The following is a 15,543-nucleotide window of genomic DNA, read 5'->3' as shown; positions in this document are numbered from 1 at the left end:
AGCCTTAAAAAACTTTCTATTCTCTCAGGCGTTCTCCTGTTAAATCTCAGTGGCCTCTTCTGTGATGTGTGGCTTTAGTCTCTAGCGCCAGGAAGCCGCTTGGCCACAGTGCGCTTTATTAAATATTTTTTCATTCATTCATTCATTCATTCAGTATATCCACTGTTGTGCTGGCCATCCCTGGACACGTGTTTCTAGGTCGTTACCTTTCATCAGTAGGGAATAGGCGTGTGTATGGGGCTGCTGCGTAGGCTGCCAAAAGTGTTCTCAGGTCTTGATACCTATCGCGGCGCGCAGGTGCGTAACCATGAGCTCATCAGCTTGACCGGCTCAAGGGAGCCTTAATAAACAACTATCCATATGGTCTCACACTGCTCCTCCTACCAGCGGGTTGGCCCCTAGGCATTATGGTTAATGCAGTGTGTTCCAGCGTGTGCGCTTCTGAAAAAATTGTCGAGTATATCCACCGTTGTGCTGGCCATCCCTGGACACGTGTTTCTAGGTCGTTACCTTTCATCAGCAGGGAATAGGCGTGTGTATGGGGCTGCTGCGAAGGCTGCCAAAAGTGTTCTCAGGTCTTGATACCTATCGCGGCGCGCAGGTGCGTAACCATGAGCTCGTCAGCTCGACCGGCTCAAGGGAGCCTTAATAAACAACAATCCATATGGTCGCACACTGCTCCTCCTACCAGCGGGTTGGCCCCTAGGCATTATGGTTAATGCAGTGTGTTCCAGCGTGTGCGCTTCTGAAAAAATATTGAGTATATCCACCGTTGTGCTGGCCATCCCTGGACACGTGTTTCTAGGTCGTTACCTTTCATCAGCAGGGAATAGGCGTGTGTATGGGGCTGCTGGGTAGGCTGCCAAAAGTGTTCTCAGGTCTTGATACCTATCGCGGCGCGCAGGTGCGTAACCAGGAGCTCGTCAGCTCAACCGGCTCAAGGGAGCCTTAATAAACAACAATCCATATGGTCGCACACTGCTCCTCCTACCAGCCGGTTGGCTCCGAGGCATTATGGTTAATGCAGTGTGCTCCAGCGTGTGCGCTTCTGAAAAAATGACGAGTATATCCACCGTTGTGCTGGCCAACCCTGGACACGTGTTTCTAGGTCGTTACCTTTCATCAACAGGGAATAGGCGTGTGTATGGGGCTGCTGCGTAGGCTGCCAAAAGTGTTCTCAGGTCTTGATACCTATCGCGGCGCACAGGTGCGTAACCATGAGCTCGTTAGCTCGACCGGCTCAAGGGAGCCTTAATAAATAACAATCCATATGGTCGCACACTGCTCCTTCTACCAGCGGGTTGGCCCCTAGGCATTATGGTTAATGCAGTGTGTTCCAGCGTGTGCGCTTCAGGAAAAATGTTGAGTATATCCGCCGTTGTGCTGGCCATCCCTGGACATGTGTTTCTAGGTCGTTACCTTTCATCAGCAGGGAATAGGCGTGTGTATGGGGCTGCTGAGTAGGCTGCCAAAAGTGTTCTCAGGTCTTGATACCTATCGGGGCGCGCAGGTGCGTAACCATGAGCTCATCAGCTCGACCGGCTCAAGGGAGCCTTAATAAACAACAATCCATATGGTTGCACACTGCTCCTCCTACCAGCGGGTTGGCCCCTAGGCATTATGGTTAATGCAGTGTGTTCCAGCGTGTGCGCTTCTGAAAGAATGTCGAGTATATCAACCGTTGTGCTGGCCATCCCTGGACACGTGTTTCTAGGTTGTTACCTTTCATCAACAGGGAATAGGCGTGAGTATGGGGCTGCTGCGTAGGCTGCCAAAAGTGTTCTCAGGTCTTGATACCTATCGCGGCGCGCAGGTGCATAACCATAAGCTCGTCAGCTCGACCGGCTCAAGGGAGCCTTAATAAACAACAATCTATATGGTCGCACACTGCTCCTCCTACCAGCGGGTTGGCCCCTAGGCATTATGGTTAATGCAGTGTGTTCCAGCGTGTGCGCTTCTGAAAAAATGTCGAGTATATCCACCGTTGTGCTGGCCATCCCTGGACACGTGTTTCTAGGTCGTTACCTTTCATCAGCAGGGAATAGGCGTGTGTATGGGGCTGCTGCGAAGGCTGCCAAAAGTGTTCTCAGGTCTTGATACCTATCGAGGTGCGCAGGTGCGTAACCATGAGCTCGTCAGCTCGACCGGCTCAAGGGAGCCTTAATAAACAACAATCCATATGGTCGCACACTGCTCCTCCTACCAGCGGGTTGGCCCCTAGGCATTATGGTTAATTCAGTGTGTTCCAGCGTGTGCGCCTCTGAAAAAATGTCGAGTATATCCACCGTTGTGCTGGCCATCCCTGGACACGTGTTTCTAGGTGATTACCTTTCACGCACTTCATGTACCAGAGTGCCTAGGGGCGATCCGGAGGAGGGGCTAGCGGTGTCCGATCCTTTGCGTTGGTTTCTTCTATTCGGGCACCCTGAGCCTTTTAAGCTGACGAGCTTCTGGAGATGCACCTGCAAAGCCTGTTAGGCAACGAGGCCTGTGACGGTAACTTGGCGTCCTTCTTCTCCCCCCCAGATACGTTCTCTACTGATGAGGGAAGATATCCCGGGCCATGTCTCTTGTCTAGAGATTCTTGGGAACAACAAGTACATACTTGCACCTACTCAGGTGAACCACTCACAAACTTTACAGTCATTCTTCGAACTTCACGCACTTCATGTACCAGAGTGCCTAGGGGCGATCCGGAGGAGGGGCTAGCGGTGTCCGATCCTTTGCGTTGGTTTCTTCTATTCGGGCACCCTTGAGCCTTTTAAGCTGACGAGCTTCTGGAGATGCACCTGCAAAGCCTGTTAGGCAACGAGGCCTGTGACGGTAACTTGGCGTCCTTCTTCTCCCCCCCAGATACGTTCTCTACTGATGAGGGAAGATATCCCGGGCCATGTCTCGGGTCTAGAGATTCTTGGGAACAACAAGTACATACGTGAACCACTCACAAATTTTACCGTCATTCTTCGAACTTCACGCACTTTATGTACCAGAGTGCCTAGGGGCGATCCGGAGGAGGGGCTAGCGGTGTGCGATCCATTGCGGTAGTTTCTTCTTGCCAAAAAGGCAGACTTGCTGCACTATTGCACTAGTAAAGACACCATTTGGTCCTGCTTATATCAACATTTTCTCAGAGGAGAACTTTCCCAAAAAGAGGTGGGGCTTTTTCTCTTAACTCACCTGCTCACTCAATACGGAGGGTGTTTACGTCTCATCATTTTTAATGCTTACGAGCTGCCACTGCTGACACTGTCATCTGATTTTTGCTTTGTAGCCCAGAGAATCCTACAGTATGGGTTTCCCATCCTTAACTTACAATGTTAAAGAGAAACAATTTCAGCCTATAACATTTAGTGCTAACAAAAATTTACAAATAAATGCCTAATGAAAAGGGTGGGCTGACTGATGAAGTCACATATCTTGAACTTCCTTCGCCTACATAGGGCCTGACTATGATGGATCAGCAGTTCTGTTTTGATGAGATCAGCAGTTCTGTGTAGGGATCATTGTCTCTCTTGCACCTAAAATTAGATTACAATTTTGGTGCAAATTGTGGAAGCAAAACTTTAAATACACTATTTGTGCACCTCAGAATGGCCAATACATTTATTAACAAGGCACAATTAGCATGAATTTCCCTATTCCGAGGTGCCCAACCCACAATCATGCACACATTAGGAAACTGCAAATTTGTGGTCTCAAATTACTGGGTGAGCAATTTGCACTCAATGTTGGGCGCCATTTTGTGATTAGTTATTTACAATGTAACACAGGCCATACCACACACAATTCTCTAACAGTACTATAGCAATGTAAAATCTTAATTGGCCATCACAAATTAACGGGTGTTCAATTTGCCCCCGATTTTTGAAACCACATTAACATCGGGCCTTTAAAATGTAACATGGATTTTTCCTACCACTGGAATTTCCTTCATCAAAATTTCTGGAGGGGTAGGCGAGGTTCCACTCGCCCTCCTACACTACTGTGTGAACATTCATTTTACAGCATCCCTCTTTGTTATGAAGCAGCTGCTAAACTATATACCAGATACACGCCTTTTTCGCTTGCTGCTTACCTAGGCAAAAAAATGAATTCAGTGTTTCTGCTTGCTGGCTCGCGAGTGACAGATAAGAGCGCTGTGTGAGGGGGCCACGCTCATGAATTGACAAGCAGGCCTGAGCCATGTCTTGGGGGCCGCAGCATTTCTCTTTTCTCAGCTGCAAAATTGCTTGTATTAGTCACGGATTTACGAAATGGATTTGCGTTAAGAGATTTCCAGCCTTCTGCATACGCTTTCTAGTCTCAAATAGAACCGTCACAGTCTTAATGTATATATTTTTTTATTATTTTTTTTTAGTTGTGGTTGGTGAGGGAAAACATCCATCTCCTTTTTTTGCTGCCATATCTCTGAGAAACAGAGTTGCAGAATGCTTTCAAACAGGAAATTAGGAAACCATCCGTACATTTTTCAGAAACCAGCAGCTCATGACTTCTCTCTCTCTCTCGCTCTCTGAGTAGCATATGTTGTCCTCTCTCTCTCCTTCTCGTCTTCTCGCTCCTATTTCCATTTTCATTTTCGTTGTGCCTTTTTTCTTGTTTCTTATTCTCACGTGTTATCATCTTTCTGATTCTTTATCTTTATCTCCCATCTCTATCATTTTCGCTCCAATCAATTCACTAATGTATTCCTTTCTTTGTCTCTTTTCTTTATTTCTCGATATGGCGCTGTCTCGCCCCTACTGTGAATTCAAATTGTCCTACTTTCTACAGGGTAAAGCTTTCTAATTCAGTTAGTAAGTTAATTTTTCAGTGCCTAATACAGAAGGTAAAGAAAACGGTTCAGCGTTAAACTGCAAGGGTTTTTGGTAGCTTATTCCAAAATGGAAAGATCAGCAAAACTGTTAATTCTGCGTATACATTCTCTACAAAACGAAGTCCAATTCAAATGGAAAGCCTAATCTTTCCAAAGTCTGGGTTATGCAAAATCCACTTTGAAGTGCTAATTTGCTAAATTCTTTTAGGATAAAAAAAGGCAATTAGATATTTCTTTCATTTGTTCTTAGTGCTAAAAAGTGCTATTGCCTTCTTTGCACGAAAATGGTGTAGTCTAATGTGTTTATGGCCAAGACTGCTGCGTTACTTTTAGCTCAGACATGTGGGGGCAAATTTACAAGAACTGTTGCATCTATGCATAATAGCAGAGATGCTTCAGTGAATTTGTGTCACGTAAGAAAAAAGTTGCGCCACAATGGATACGTCTTATTTCCAATGCAGCACACCGTGGTGCAAGGATAGACAGATGTGTGAAGCATCTTTTGGCGTAGAGGCAGCACATTGCTGGAATCGTGTCGCAAGCTCGACGCAACTCCAGCAATGGTCAGGAATGCCTATTCCTATCTAGCTGTGTCACGCCTTACGCCTTTCCTCAAGCAGGCACACGGTTTTGAGACAGTGGCGTCGCAAAAGTGACAGTGAAATCTTGACGATTTCACTGCGTCACTTTTACGAGGCTTTCCCACGTCGGAATGCCCACCCAGCATACATTATACCTGACGCAGGTACAATGAGCGCAGGGCTTTACAACGTGACGCATCTCCCTAGATGCGTCACGTTGTAAATATGTTGTAACGTGGCGCATTATTTACGACGCCACTGCATCACAGAAGTGACGCAACAGCTGTGTAAAGTTGTCACAAGGGACTTGCACATCTGCCCTGTGGAGTGAAATATTTCCAGCACATAGTTGCTGCATTTGGAATCAACTTGAAAGTGTACATTGAATGTGTGTGAATGATGATTCTAACTACAAAGAGAATAATTGATTGACACGAGGATAGGACAGGAGAGGATGAAGTGTCCCTTTCATGCTACTACGGCCTGAAAACAGAAACATTTACATTCAAGCACAATCAGCGGATATCTCTTTATTTAAAGTTGCACATGAATAGAGAAATTAGTATAGAAAAGATTGAGAAATACACGGATCAAACAGATTCTAATTAGATGGAGGTAATATTTAATAAATTATTAATTGGTTGATACTCGCATTCTACTGGTATAAATGTCATTGTGGGGACTCGGCTAGGAGTGAATGTCTGAAAAGAGTGAGGTGTCTGATCACCACAGAGCATGGGCTGTGAAAACAATCTTTGTGTATATGAACTCAAAATGCAGGGTGCTGCATCCCGCTGCAGGGTGACAAAGGTGAGATGGCCAGAAAAATGGAAATATCTTGTCATGGATGAATTAGGATACATGCATGTGACTTGAATGAGTTTTCTATGATGCATCCATTTAAGTTAGTATTAGGTTTGTATGATGCTCTCCTGGGTTCATGATATGACACAAGGTGGACTCACGGAAAGTAGCCGCCTCCTTTATAATCACTAAAAATTGGTTCTGGGGGTAGCCCACCCTGCTGGGTTTAGAGCTAGCCTGGCTGGGGGAACAAAGGTTTGCCTTCCCCAGGTGCAACCTTACATGTACTATGAAGGGCAGTCCCTTTATAGGTAATGAATATCCTGAGTCTGTCATAATTGGTCTTCTAGCAAGGATAAGAATACCGCCTCCCCACACCCAGGCCACTGTTTCTGCTTTGGAAGCAGTTTTCACACTTCATTAAAGTCAAGCACTGGCAGACCAGCTGTCAGTAGACTGATGGTAATGAGCATCCAGGTTCGGAGTATGGTAAGGGGGTAGGTATCAAGCAGGTAAAATGAGACTTTCTAAAAGCCAATGCCCCTGATAATGTATTAGAAGTTTTGGCATTACTATTAAATTGGATGATTTTACATTTTTAAAATAGTATTCGCATGATTTTTGTAGTCATATCCTGTCAAAAGTCACAGATTCAAATGTATAATCTGTACTTTGACATTTTCTCGGGTTCAGCTACAGCTCTGCCAGTAAATTATAGCTTTTGGGGCTAGTCACTTTAGGAACATATAGCATAAATATCATGCAACCTAACTTCTCAGCAACAAGGTGTACTTAGGGTTCACTCATCAATAATTAAAAGCAGGGTCTCCCACCTCTCAAAAAGGGCTATTATGAGAGGTTTCACATAAAGGGCCTCATTTATGAAAAGTGACGCATCACTGCGTGAAAACAGCGATGCATCACTTTTCAATACGCCCTCCTTGGGACATGCTGAATGCGTCATATTTACAGTATGACACATCATGTCGCAAGGAGTTACAGATACGTCAGTATTTCTGACGTATCTGTTGGCACAAAAATGACGCATTGCTGGAGTGTATCGGGAAGTGACGCAACTCCATCAATGGGTCATTTCAAATGGGCAAGTCCCATTTCAAATGTGCCTGCATCAGTCTTACGCCTGCTGTGAGGCAGACGTAAGATATTGACGCATTTGCGTCCTAGAAGTGAAGCAGTGAAATCCCATAGATTTCACTGTGTCACTTCTACGAGGCTTACTTGCGTCAGAACCGCCACCCTGCACACATTATACCTGGAGCAGGTATAACGTGGCGCAGGGGTTTACTAAGTGACGTATCTACCTAGATGCATCACTTTGTAAATATGACGCAACATGGCGCATTTTTTACCCTGCTGGTGCATCACAAAAAGTGATGCACCAGCGGCGCAAAAGTGACGTAAGGGCTGATACATAAGTCCCAAATTGTTTAGGCTACACATAGTAGGCACACAGGTGGGCTACTCAGAGGTAGCTGGAGCACTACAGTAGCTCTCAAGCTACTGGTTGGAAACCCCTGCACTGGGGACTTGTAGGCAAGTTAAATATGTCAACTAGGTGTAAGCCAATATAAAAAATTTATAGTTTAGAGGGGCTTAATTTGTGCCAGCGGTTGCTGGTGGGCCGTACTGGCACTCATTTTCAGAGACTGACACTTATTTTATATTATCAGGCATTTATCAAGAGCAGCAGAGAGAAAAACACACAAAGGGGAAAGAAGGAGGAAGAGAAAGAGGGGAAAAACACCACAATGGCAGAAAACATGAACTTGCATGAGAGAGGTAAAGGAGTAGGGAGCATCTGGTAAAAGATCAAAGAGACATGAGGTGGATTTAGAGCTATGCAGTGCAAGTATTTGGCGCTGACATTTATTTACAACTGCTGCTGGTTTCTTAACATAGCTTTTGGCACTGGCTCTCATACTTTTACAAATAAAGAACTGATTGAGAACAAGTGCCCAAGTCCAGCAAAAATATGGTGCAGAAAATGGTGTAAACTCTGGGACGACATTGCAAATAAAACATGTTTGCCACAGTCAACCTTTACCGTAACCTAGTGTGAGAATGGGGGGCACTTAGGGGCATATTACCAACAACTAGCGATAATTATCGCTATGTTGGTTTAGCGGCGATATTTTTATCGCCGAGCTGCGGCGATTTTTATCGCTTAGGAACCTTGCTATTATCAAGGTTTATCTCTTAAGTGAAAAAAATCGGCCGAAATGGATGAATATCGCTGAAAAGTCAGCGATATTCATGCATTACCGAGCTAATGCTCCTAGCCATGTTATCCACCTACCATTGGATAACATGGCTAAGAACTGCTCAGGGGCAGGTGATAGCTTTTGGAGATATTCGGCAATGAGTGGTCAGTTGTCCAATTACATCGAAGAAAACGATCTGTTAGATGACTCACAGTTTGGGTTTTGCAAGCTCCACGGCACGGAGACGGCTCTTATTAAAGCCGCTGATGACATCAGAGTCATCAGGGACCAGGGGGGGGACAGCAGTGACTATACTGCTGGACTTATCTGCGGCTTTCGACACGGTCAATCACTCCATTCTGATTGACCGTGTCGGAAATATGGGCATTCTATCCAGACCAAAGGATCTGCTTGCCTCTTTTCTATCTGGTAGAACACAGGCCGTAACGCTAGGACCATTTAAATCGGTGGAACTGGCGCTACCATGTGGGGTTCCCCAAGGCTCATCTCTAAGTCCGACACTTTTTAACATGTATGTGTCGGACTTAGCAAGGGTTATCAAAACCTACCAGATGAGCCTCACCTCCTATGCTGATGACACGCAGCTTGTGCTTGCCATTAACAACGATGGAGAAGAGGTAGCCGCACGCTTCCAAGAAGGCATGCTGGCGATGAAAGATTGGATGAACGCAAACTGCCTCAGGCTTAATTCTGAGAAGACGGAGGTGGTCATCTTCGGGAAGATTTCCCCGTCATGGTCGTCAGTTTGGTGGCCTCCATCTCTTGGAGCTCTCCCAAATCCAGTCCCAAGGGTCAGGAATTTGGGAATTACCTTTGATGAGAAGCTCAATTTTGTCACTCATGCAAACCAAACAGCGTCTAATGCATTTCATAAACTCAGGCTCATAAAAAAGATAATCCCTTTTCTTCCGGAAAGCGCTGGTAAAACTGTGGTAAGTTCACTTGTGCTCTCCTCATTGGATTATTGCAATGGCTAATTTGCCAATGCCCAAGTCAGGGTGGTCTCCAAATTACAAACGATTCAGAATGCGGCAGCAAGACTGCTTTCTAGGACCCCAAAATTTAAACCGATTAGCCAAATAATCAGAAGCTGCCACTGGCTGACGATTAAAAATCGGATCAAATTTAAAACGCTATGCCTGACATTCAAAGCGCTTCACAAACAAGGACCGAAGTTTCTCAAAGAGCAGCTCTCTGCTTACCGTCCGACTAGACAGCTAAGATCTATGACGCAGCATCAACTTACGGTACCGCGCACAAGGACTGTCACTTGGGGAGACAGACGTTTTACAGTTACAGCAGCCAAACTTTGGAACTCTCTTCCATTAACGATTAGATTAAGTCACTCTCTTATCCAGTTCAGGAAACGGTTGAAGACATGGTTGTTTGTCCAGTAACGCGTCCGCTCCCTCTTATCAATGCCAGCTTGCTAGCCTTCTTAGGCTATAACTGAAGTTACAGCGCCAAGACGCCTACGGGCATACGTTGCGCTTTATAAATTGCAATAATAAATAAATAAATTGTGCCAATATACCAGTTAGCTAAAGTATCCTTCTAGCCTGCGCTGTGAAAGGTAGGAAGAGGTAAAGGATAGAAACATTTTGCCTAGCAAATGTTGCAAACTTATAAAATGTAGTTATTCATTTATGCTTCTTTTGTTGAAACTGGTATGCTTTAGAATTTTAGAATGAGTCAGGATAGTGAGACCTCATGCCATCATGGCTGACCAATCACGTACAAGTTTTCCTGAAGATGCAATATTTTTGTGTCGTCTGCCAAGAATTAGAATTTAAATAATGACCTCTTTGGAGCCGTAGTTGGCTTCTAGGCTCATTAGGCTTTGAGGGGGGGGTGTGTGAGCTCTTGAGAGAAGAAACAGATTAGACCAGACATTCTATGGATTAGGTACGAGATCCTCATGGGTGCAGCCTTGGGTGTCTGAGGAGAGTCAGGTGGGGGTTCCCTGCTCATTTTTTCCAGAGTCCTTGCACGTCATATTATGGCACCAGGCCACATTCCTTTAAGGTCTGGTGAAGGAGGGGTGCTTTCAAGGAGCAGCTCCTATCAGAGACACAGAGATGCAGAGAGTGCAGCTGATTAGGAGAGAATTTGATGCTAAACTTTAAGTTTATACTTTGACTAATTAATTAGGTCTGAAAGGATTTATTTGTCTTATGCATTTATTTCTCTTTTTGGGAGATTTTTGCAAACTATTTAATTATTGATTAGCCTTGCAAAACTGTTTTTCTTAGAAACTCTTTAACCCCTTCGCTGCTAGGCCTATTCCCCTCTTGTGCGAAGCCTTTTTTGGGCGATTTGGGGTAGTGCGCGCTTAGGCCTCTGTAACTTTTTGACCACACAAGGTATCCACACCAAATTTGCGTCCTTTTCTTCCAACATCATGTGGTTTCTAAAGGTGCCTAGGGTTTGTGGATTCCCTTGGAGGGGTCCCAGAAATTAACAAAATACAGTAAAAAAATTATTTTTTTCAGACAAATGGGAAAAACGGGTTGCAAAAGAAAGCCTCTGGGTTTTTCCCTGCAAATGTTATCAAATAAGGGTTTGTGGGGCTGAAATCAGCCTTTTCCCAGCTTTTAGGGAATGGCAGTCTTTTGTCAGAGAACCAACATTTTTCTGGGACATAGCCTATTTTGTTTTTTTTAGTGCTTTCAACCTCCTTCCAGTTAATGGTAGAAATGAGTTTGAAAGAAATAATGGATCCTGGAACGATATATATTTTCAGAAAGTAAACAAAATTCTAAATTCAGAAAGGGGTAATTTGTCTAAATCCATGAATGTTTCTTTATAGAAACTAACAGTTAAATATTGGAAAAATTGAAAGTTAGTTGAAAAAAACAGCCTTTTGTCTCAACGTTTTCACCTGTAACTTCTTGTAATTTTGACAGCTCTTTGAAAGCAATATACTGTTACATCCGTTCCACCTTTCTGGTTGTGGAGATATACAGGACTTGTAGTTTCACCAAGAACCCGACGAACCCAGAGCCAAAAACTGAGCAGCAACTTGCAATGGTATTTTATCATGTACCGGGTATAGAGCAATTATTCTGGGAAAATGTATACATGGAAAAATTGGTATGAAAGACATCTATGTGTTTTTGGATTGGATACAAATCATAGAGTTTAGAAACAGTATTTATTCCACATTTTCAAAATTGGGAATACTCATACTAGCATGGAAATTATTGGTCATTTTTCAAAATGATTTTTTTTTAACACAATGTCTTTCATTTTGAAGGGAGAAACGTGTGAAAACTTAATAGGTAATAACAGTTGATTTACAAATCTGAATTACCCTAAGTCTCCCAATGAAAACGGTACCTCACGTGTGTGGGTCGGCCTTGTGCCTGCAACAGGAAACGGGGCAAAATGCAACGTGGTCATAACTCAATTTCGCCGTTAAAAATGGACCCTTTTTTGGCAAAGTGCCTAGCTGTAGTTTTTGCACCCTAGCTCTGCCGGCACCTAAAGAAACCTAGCAAACCTATACATTTTTGAAAAGTATACACCCTAGGGAATCCATTATGGGGTGACTTGACTGCCTCCCACCAGGTTCTGTTACCCAGAATTCCTTGCAAACCTAAAGAAAGTGTACAAAAATACACATTTTCCCCACACTTCTGTGGTGGAAAGTTCTGAAATCTGCGTGGATCCACAAATTTCCTTCCATCCTCCGTTCCCCAAAGTCTTCCAAGAAAATGGTACCCCACTTGTGTGGGTCGACCTAGTGCCTGCGACAGGAAATGGCATAAAACGCAACGTGGTCACACCTCAATTTCGCAGGGAAAAATGACCATGTTTTGGCAAAGTGACTAGCTGTAGTTTTTTAACCATAGCTCTGCCGGCACCTAGGGACCCCTAGCAAACCTATACATTTTTAAAAAGTAGACACCCAGGGGATTTCAGGATGGGGTGACTCAACTGCCTCCCACCAGGTTCTGTAAACCAAAAAAATTAACAAAAAAATGCATTTTCCTCACATTTCTGTGGTGGAAAGTTCTGGAATCTGCGTGGATCAACAAATTTCCACCAACACCACGTTCCCCAAAGTCTTCTGAGAAAAATGGTACCCCACTTGTGTGGGTCTGCCTAGTTCCTGCATCAGAAAATGGCGCAAAACGCGACGTGGTCGCACCTCAATTTCGCAGTGAAAAATTGGCCTTTTTTGGCAAAAAGCCTACCTGTCGTTTTTGAACCCTAGCTCTGCTGGCACCTAGGGAAACCTAGCAAACCTATACATTTTCGAAAAGTAGACACGCAGGGAAATTCAGGATGGGGTGACTCGACTGCCTCCCACCAGGTTCTGTTACCCAGAATCCCTTGCAAAGCTAAACAATTGACAAAATAAATGCATTTTCCTCACATTTCTGTGGTGGAAAGTTCTGGAATCTGTGTGGATGAACAAATTTCCTCCCCCCCCGCGTTCCCCAAAGTGTTCTGAGAAAAATGGTACCTCACTTGCATGGGTCTGCCTAGTGCCTGCATCAGGAAACAGCGCAAAATGCAACGTGGTCGCACCTCAATTTCGCAGTGAAAAATGGGCCTTTTTTGGCAAAGTGCCTACCTGTCGTTTTTTAACCCTAGCTCTGCCAGCACCTAGGGAAACCTAGCAAACCTATACATTTTTGAAAACTAGACACCCAGGGGAATTCAGGATGGGTGACTCGACTGCCTCCCACCAGGTTCTGTTACCCAGAATCCCTTGCAAAGGTAAAAAATTGGAAAGAAAAATGCATTTTCCTCACATTTCTGTGGTGGAAAGTTCTGGAATCTGCGTGGATCAACACAGGGCCGGCTTTAGGCATGTGCAAGCTGTGCACCTGCACAGGGCCACCAAACCCCAGGGGCCACCACGCCAATATATATCCTTAATATATTAATCCTCTGAGGATGGATACATATTTGCGTGGTGGCCCCTGGCAGGGATTTGGCGGCCTCCAGCTCTGTTCCACTTCTAAACACCCTGACCCCCTCCCCTCTTTACTGGCCTGCGCGTTCCGCCCCGCCCGGACCCCCTCTTCCGGGGCCCCTACCTACGCTCCCTGCCCAGGGCCACCATGAGCCTAGAGCCGGCCCTGATCAACAAATATCCACCCACCCTGCATTCCCCAAAGTCTTCTGAGAATAATGGTACCTCACTTGCATGGGTCTGCCTAGTGCCTGCATCAGGAAACGGCGCAAAACGCAACGTAGTCGCACCTCAATTTAGCAGTAAAAAATTGCCCTGTTTTGGCAAAGTGCCTACCTGTCGTTTTGCAAAATTTGAGGTTTGCAGTGGATTCTGTGTTGGAGAATGATGAGGCACCCATGCAAGCCATACCTCGCTGGACTCCCCCGGGTGTCTAGTTTCCAGAAATGTGTGGGTTAAGTAGGTTTCCCTAGATGGCCGCCGAGCCCTGGGCCAAAAACTCATGGGAACCCCCTTGCAAAACCAGGTTGGTTTGTGATAGGTAATTTTGATGTCGCCTCATTAGGTTTTGGGCCCTTGCCTGTTGCGGGTCCTTGAGCCACCCACGCAAGTGAGGTACCATTTCTATCGGGAGACCTGGGGGAACGCTGGGTGGGAGGAAAGTTGTGTGAGCCCAGTGATGCCACGCTTTCCCACACAGAAATGTGAGAAAAAATCTGATTTTTTCAGCTACAATTGAGGTTTGTAAGGGATTCTGGATAAAGGAACGTTGGAGGATCCACGCAAGCCATACCTCCTTGGAAGCACCCGGGTGTCTACTTTTCAGAAATGTGTGGGTATGGTAGGTTTCCCTTGATGGCCGTCGAGCACGGGGCCAGAAACCCAGGTGACCCCCCATGCAAAAGTAGGTGGTTTTAACATAGGCAATTTTGAAGTCGCCTCACTAAGTTTTGGGCCCTTGCCTGTCGCGGGTACTTGGGCCTCCCACACAAGTGAGGCACCATTTTTATCGGGAGACCTGGGGGAACTCTGGGTGGGAGGTAATATGTGTGAGACCAGTGATGCCACGCTTTCTAACACGAAAATGTGTGAAAACGCAGATTTTTTGCAGCAAAAATTGAGGTTTGCATGGGATTCTAGGTAAGGGAACGTTCGGGGGATCAATGCAAGGCATACATCCTTGGAGGCCCCCAGGTGTCTAGTTTTCAGAAATGTGTGGGTTTGATAGGTTTCCCTAGATGGCCGCCGAGCACAGGACTAAAAACTCAGGTGACCTACCTTGCAAAACCAAATTGTTTTGACTGAATTAAGTTTTCAGTTCGACAGCGTGAGATTCTTGGGACAATATTGCATGGAAATTGTGACAGACATTTTCAAGTTTGCAGGACATTGTAGATAAAAAAATAACTTAGACTTCACAAGAAAGACATGACCATATACTCCCATGGTTTAACAATAATATCTACATTTAGTAAGTTATTTATAGCTGTAATGTACACCTTAACAGAGTTACTCAAAAGTCAAACATTCCAGCACAGCTATCTATTCCTCAAACACACACACATACTGGTTGGATTTGACATGAGGGCGAGTGATGGTTCAGTACATAAAATTTTATTAACAAGATATTTCACAAAAATGAAATGCTCTGTCAATAAATAAATGCATAAAAACCGAACTAGTGACTTGCAACTCGTGAGCTGTAAAGCCACGACAAGGCACCAACCGTTTGACAGGCCATTCACGCACTTTTCATACCTGATACACACCAGACCATTCACACCATCCGGAAGGAAAAGCAACACATTACAACATTCACAAAAAGGGACAAGTTACACCCTGCTTCAGAAAGAGAAAACAGACAAATATTACTGCACAGCCATCTAATCCGCAAGCACACACACATACTGGTTGGATTTGGCACGAGGGTGAGTGATGATTCAGTACATACAATTGAATTCGCAAGGTATTTCACAAAAATGAAATGCACTGCGAATAATTGAAAGCCCATCACATTACAACACTCACACCAGCAGACAGTGCCATTCAAGGGCCCATCACTTTCACACGCCCACATTCCTGACACAGCAACTACACAAAATAATGGACTGCGTGGAGTGTCGCTAAACTAGCAGTGTGTGTAGTGACCAACAGAAAGTAACTACTCACACACCC

The sequence above is a fragment of the Lissotriton helveticus genome, chromosome 4_1, assembly GCF_964261635.1.
Source record: "Lissotriton helveticus chromosome 4_1, aLisHel1.1, whole genome shotgun sequence".
Lineage (NCBI taxonomy): Eukaryota > Metazoa > Chordata > Amphibia > Caudata > Salamandridae > Lissotriton > Lissotriton helveticus.
This window is presented reverse-complemented; position numbering follows the sequence as displayed.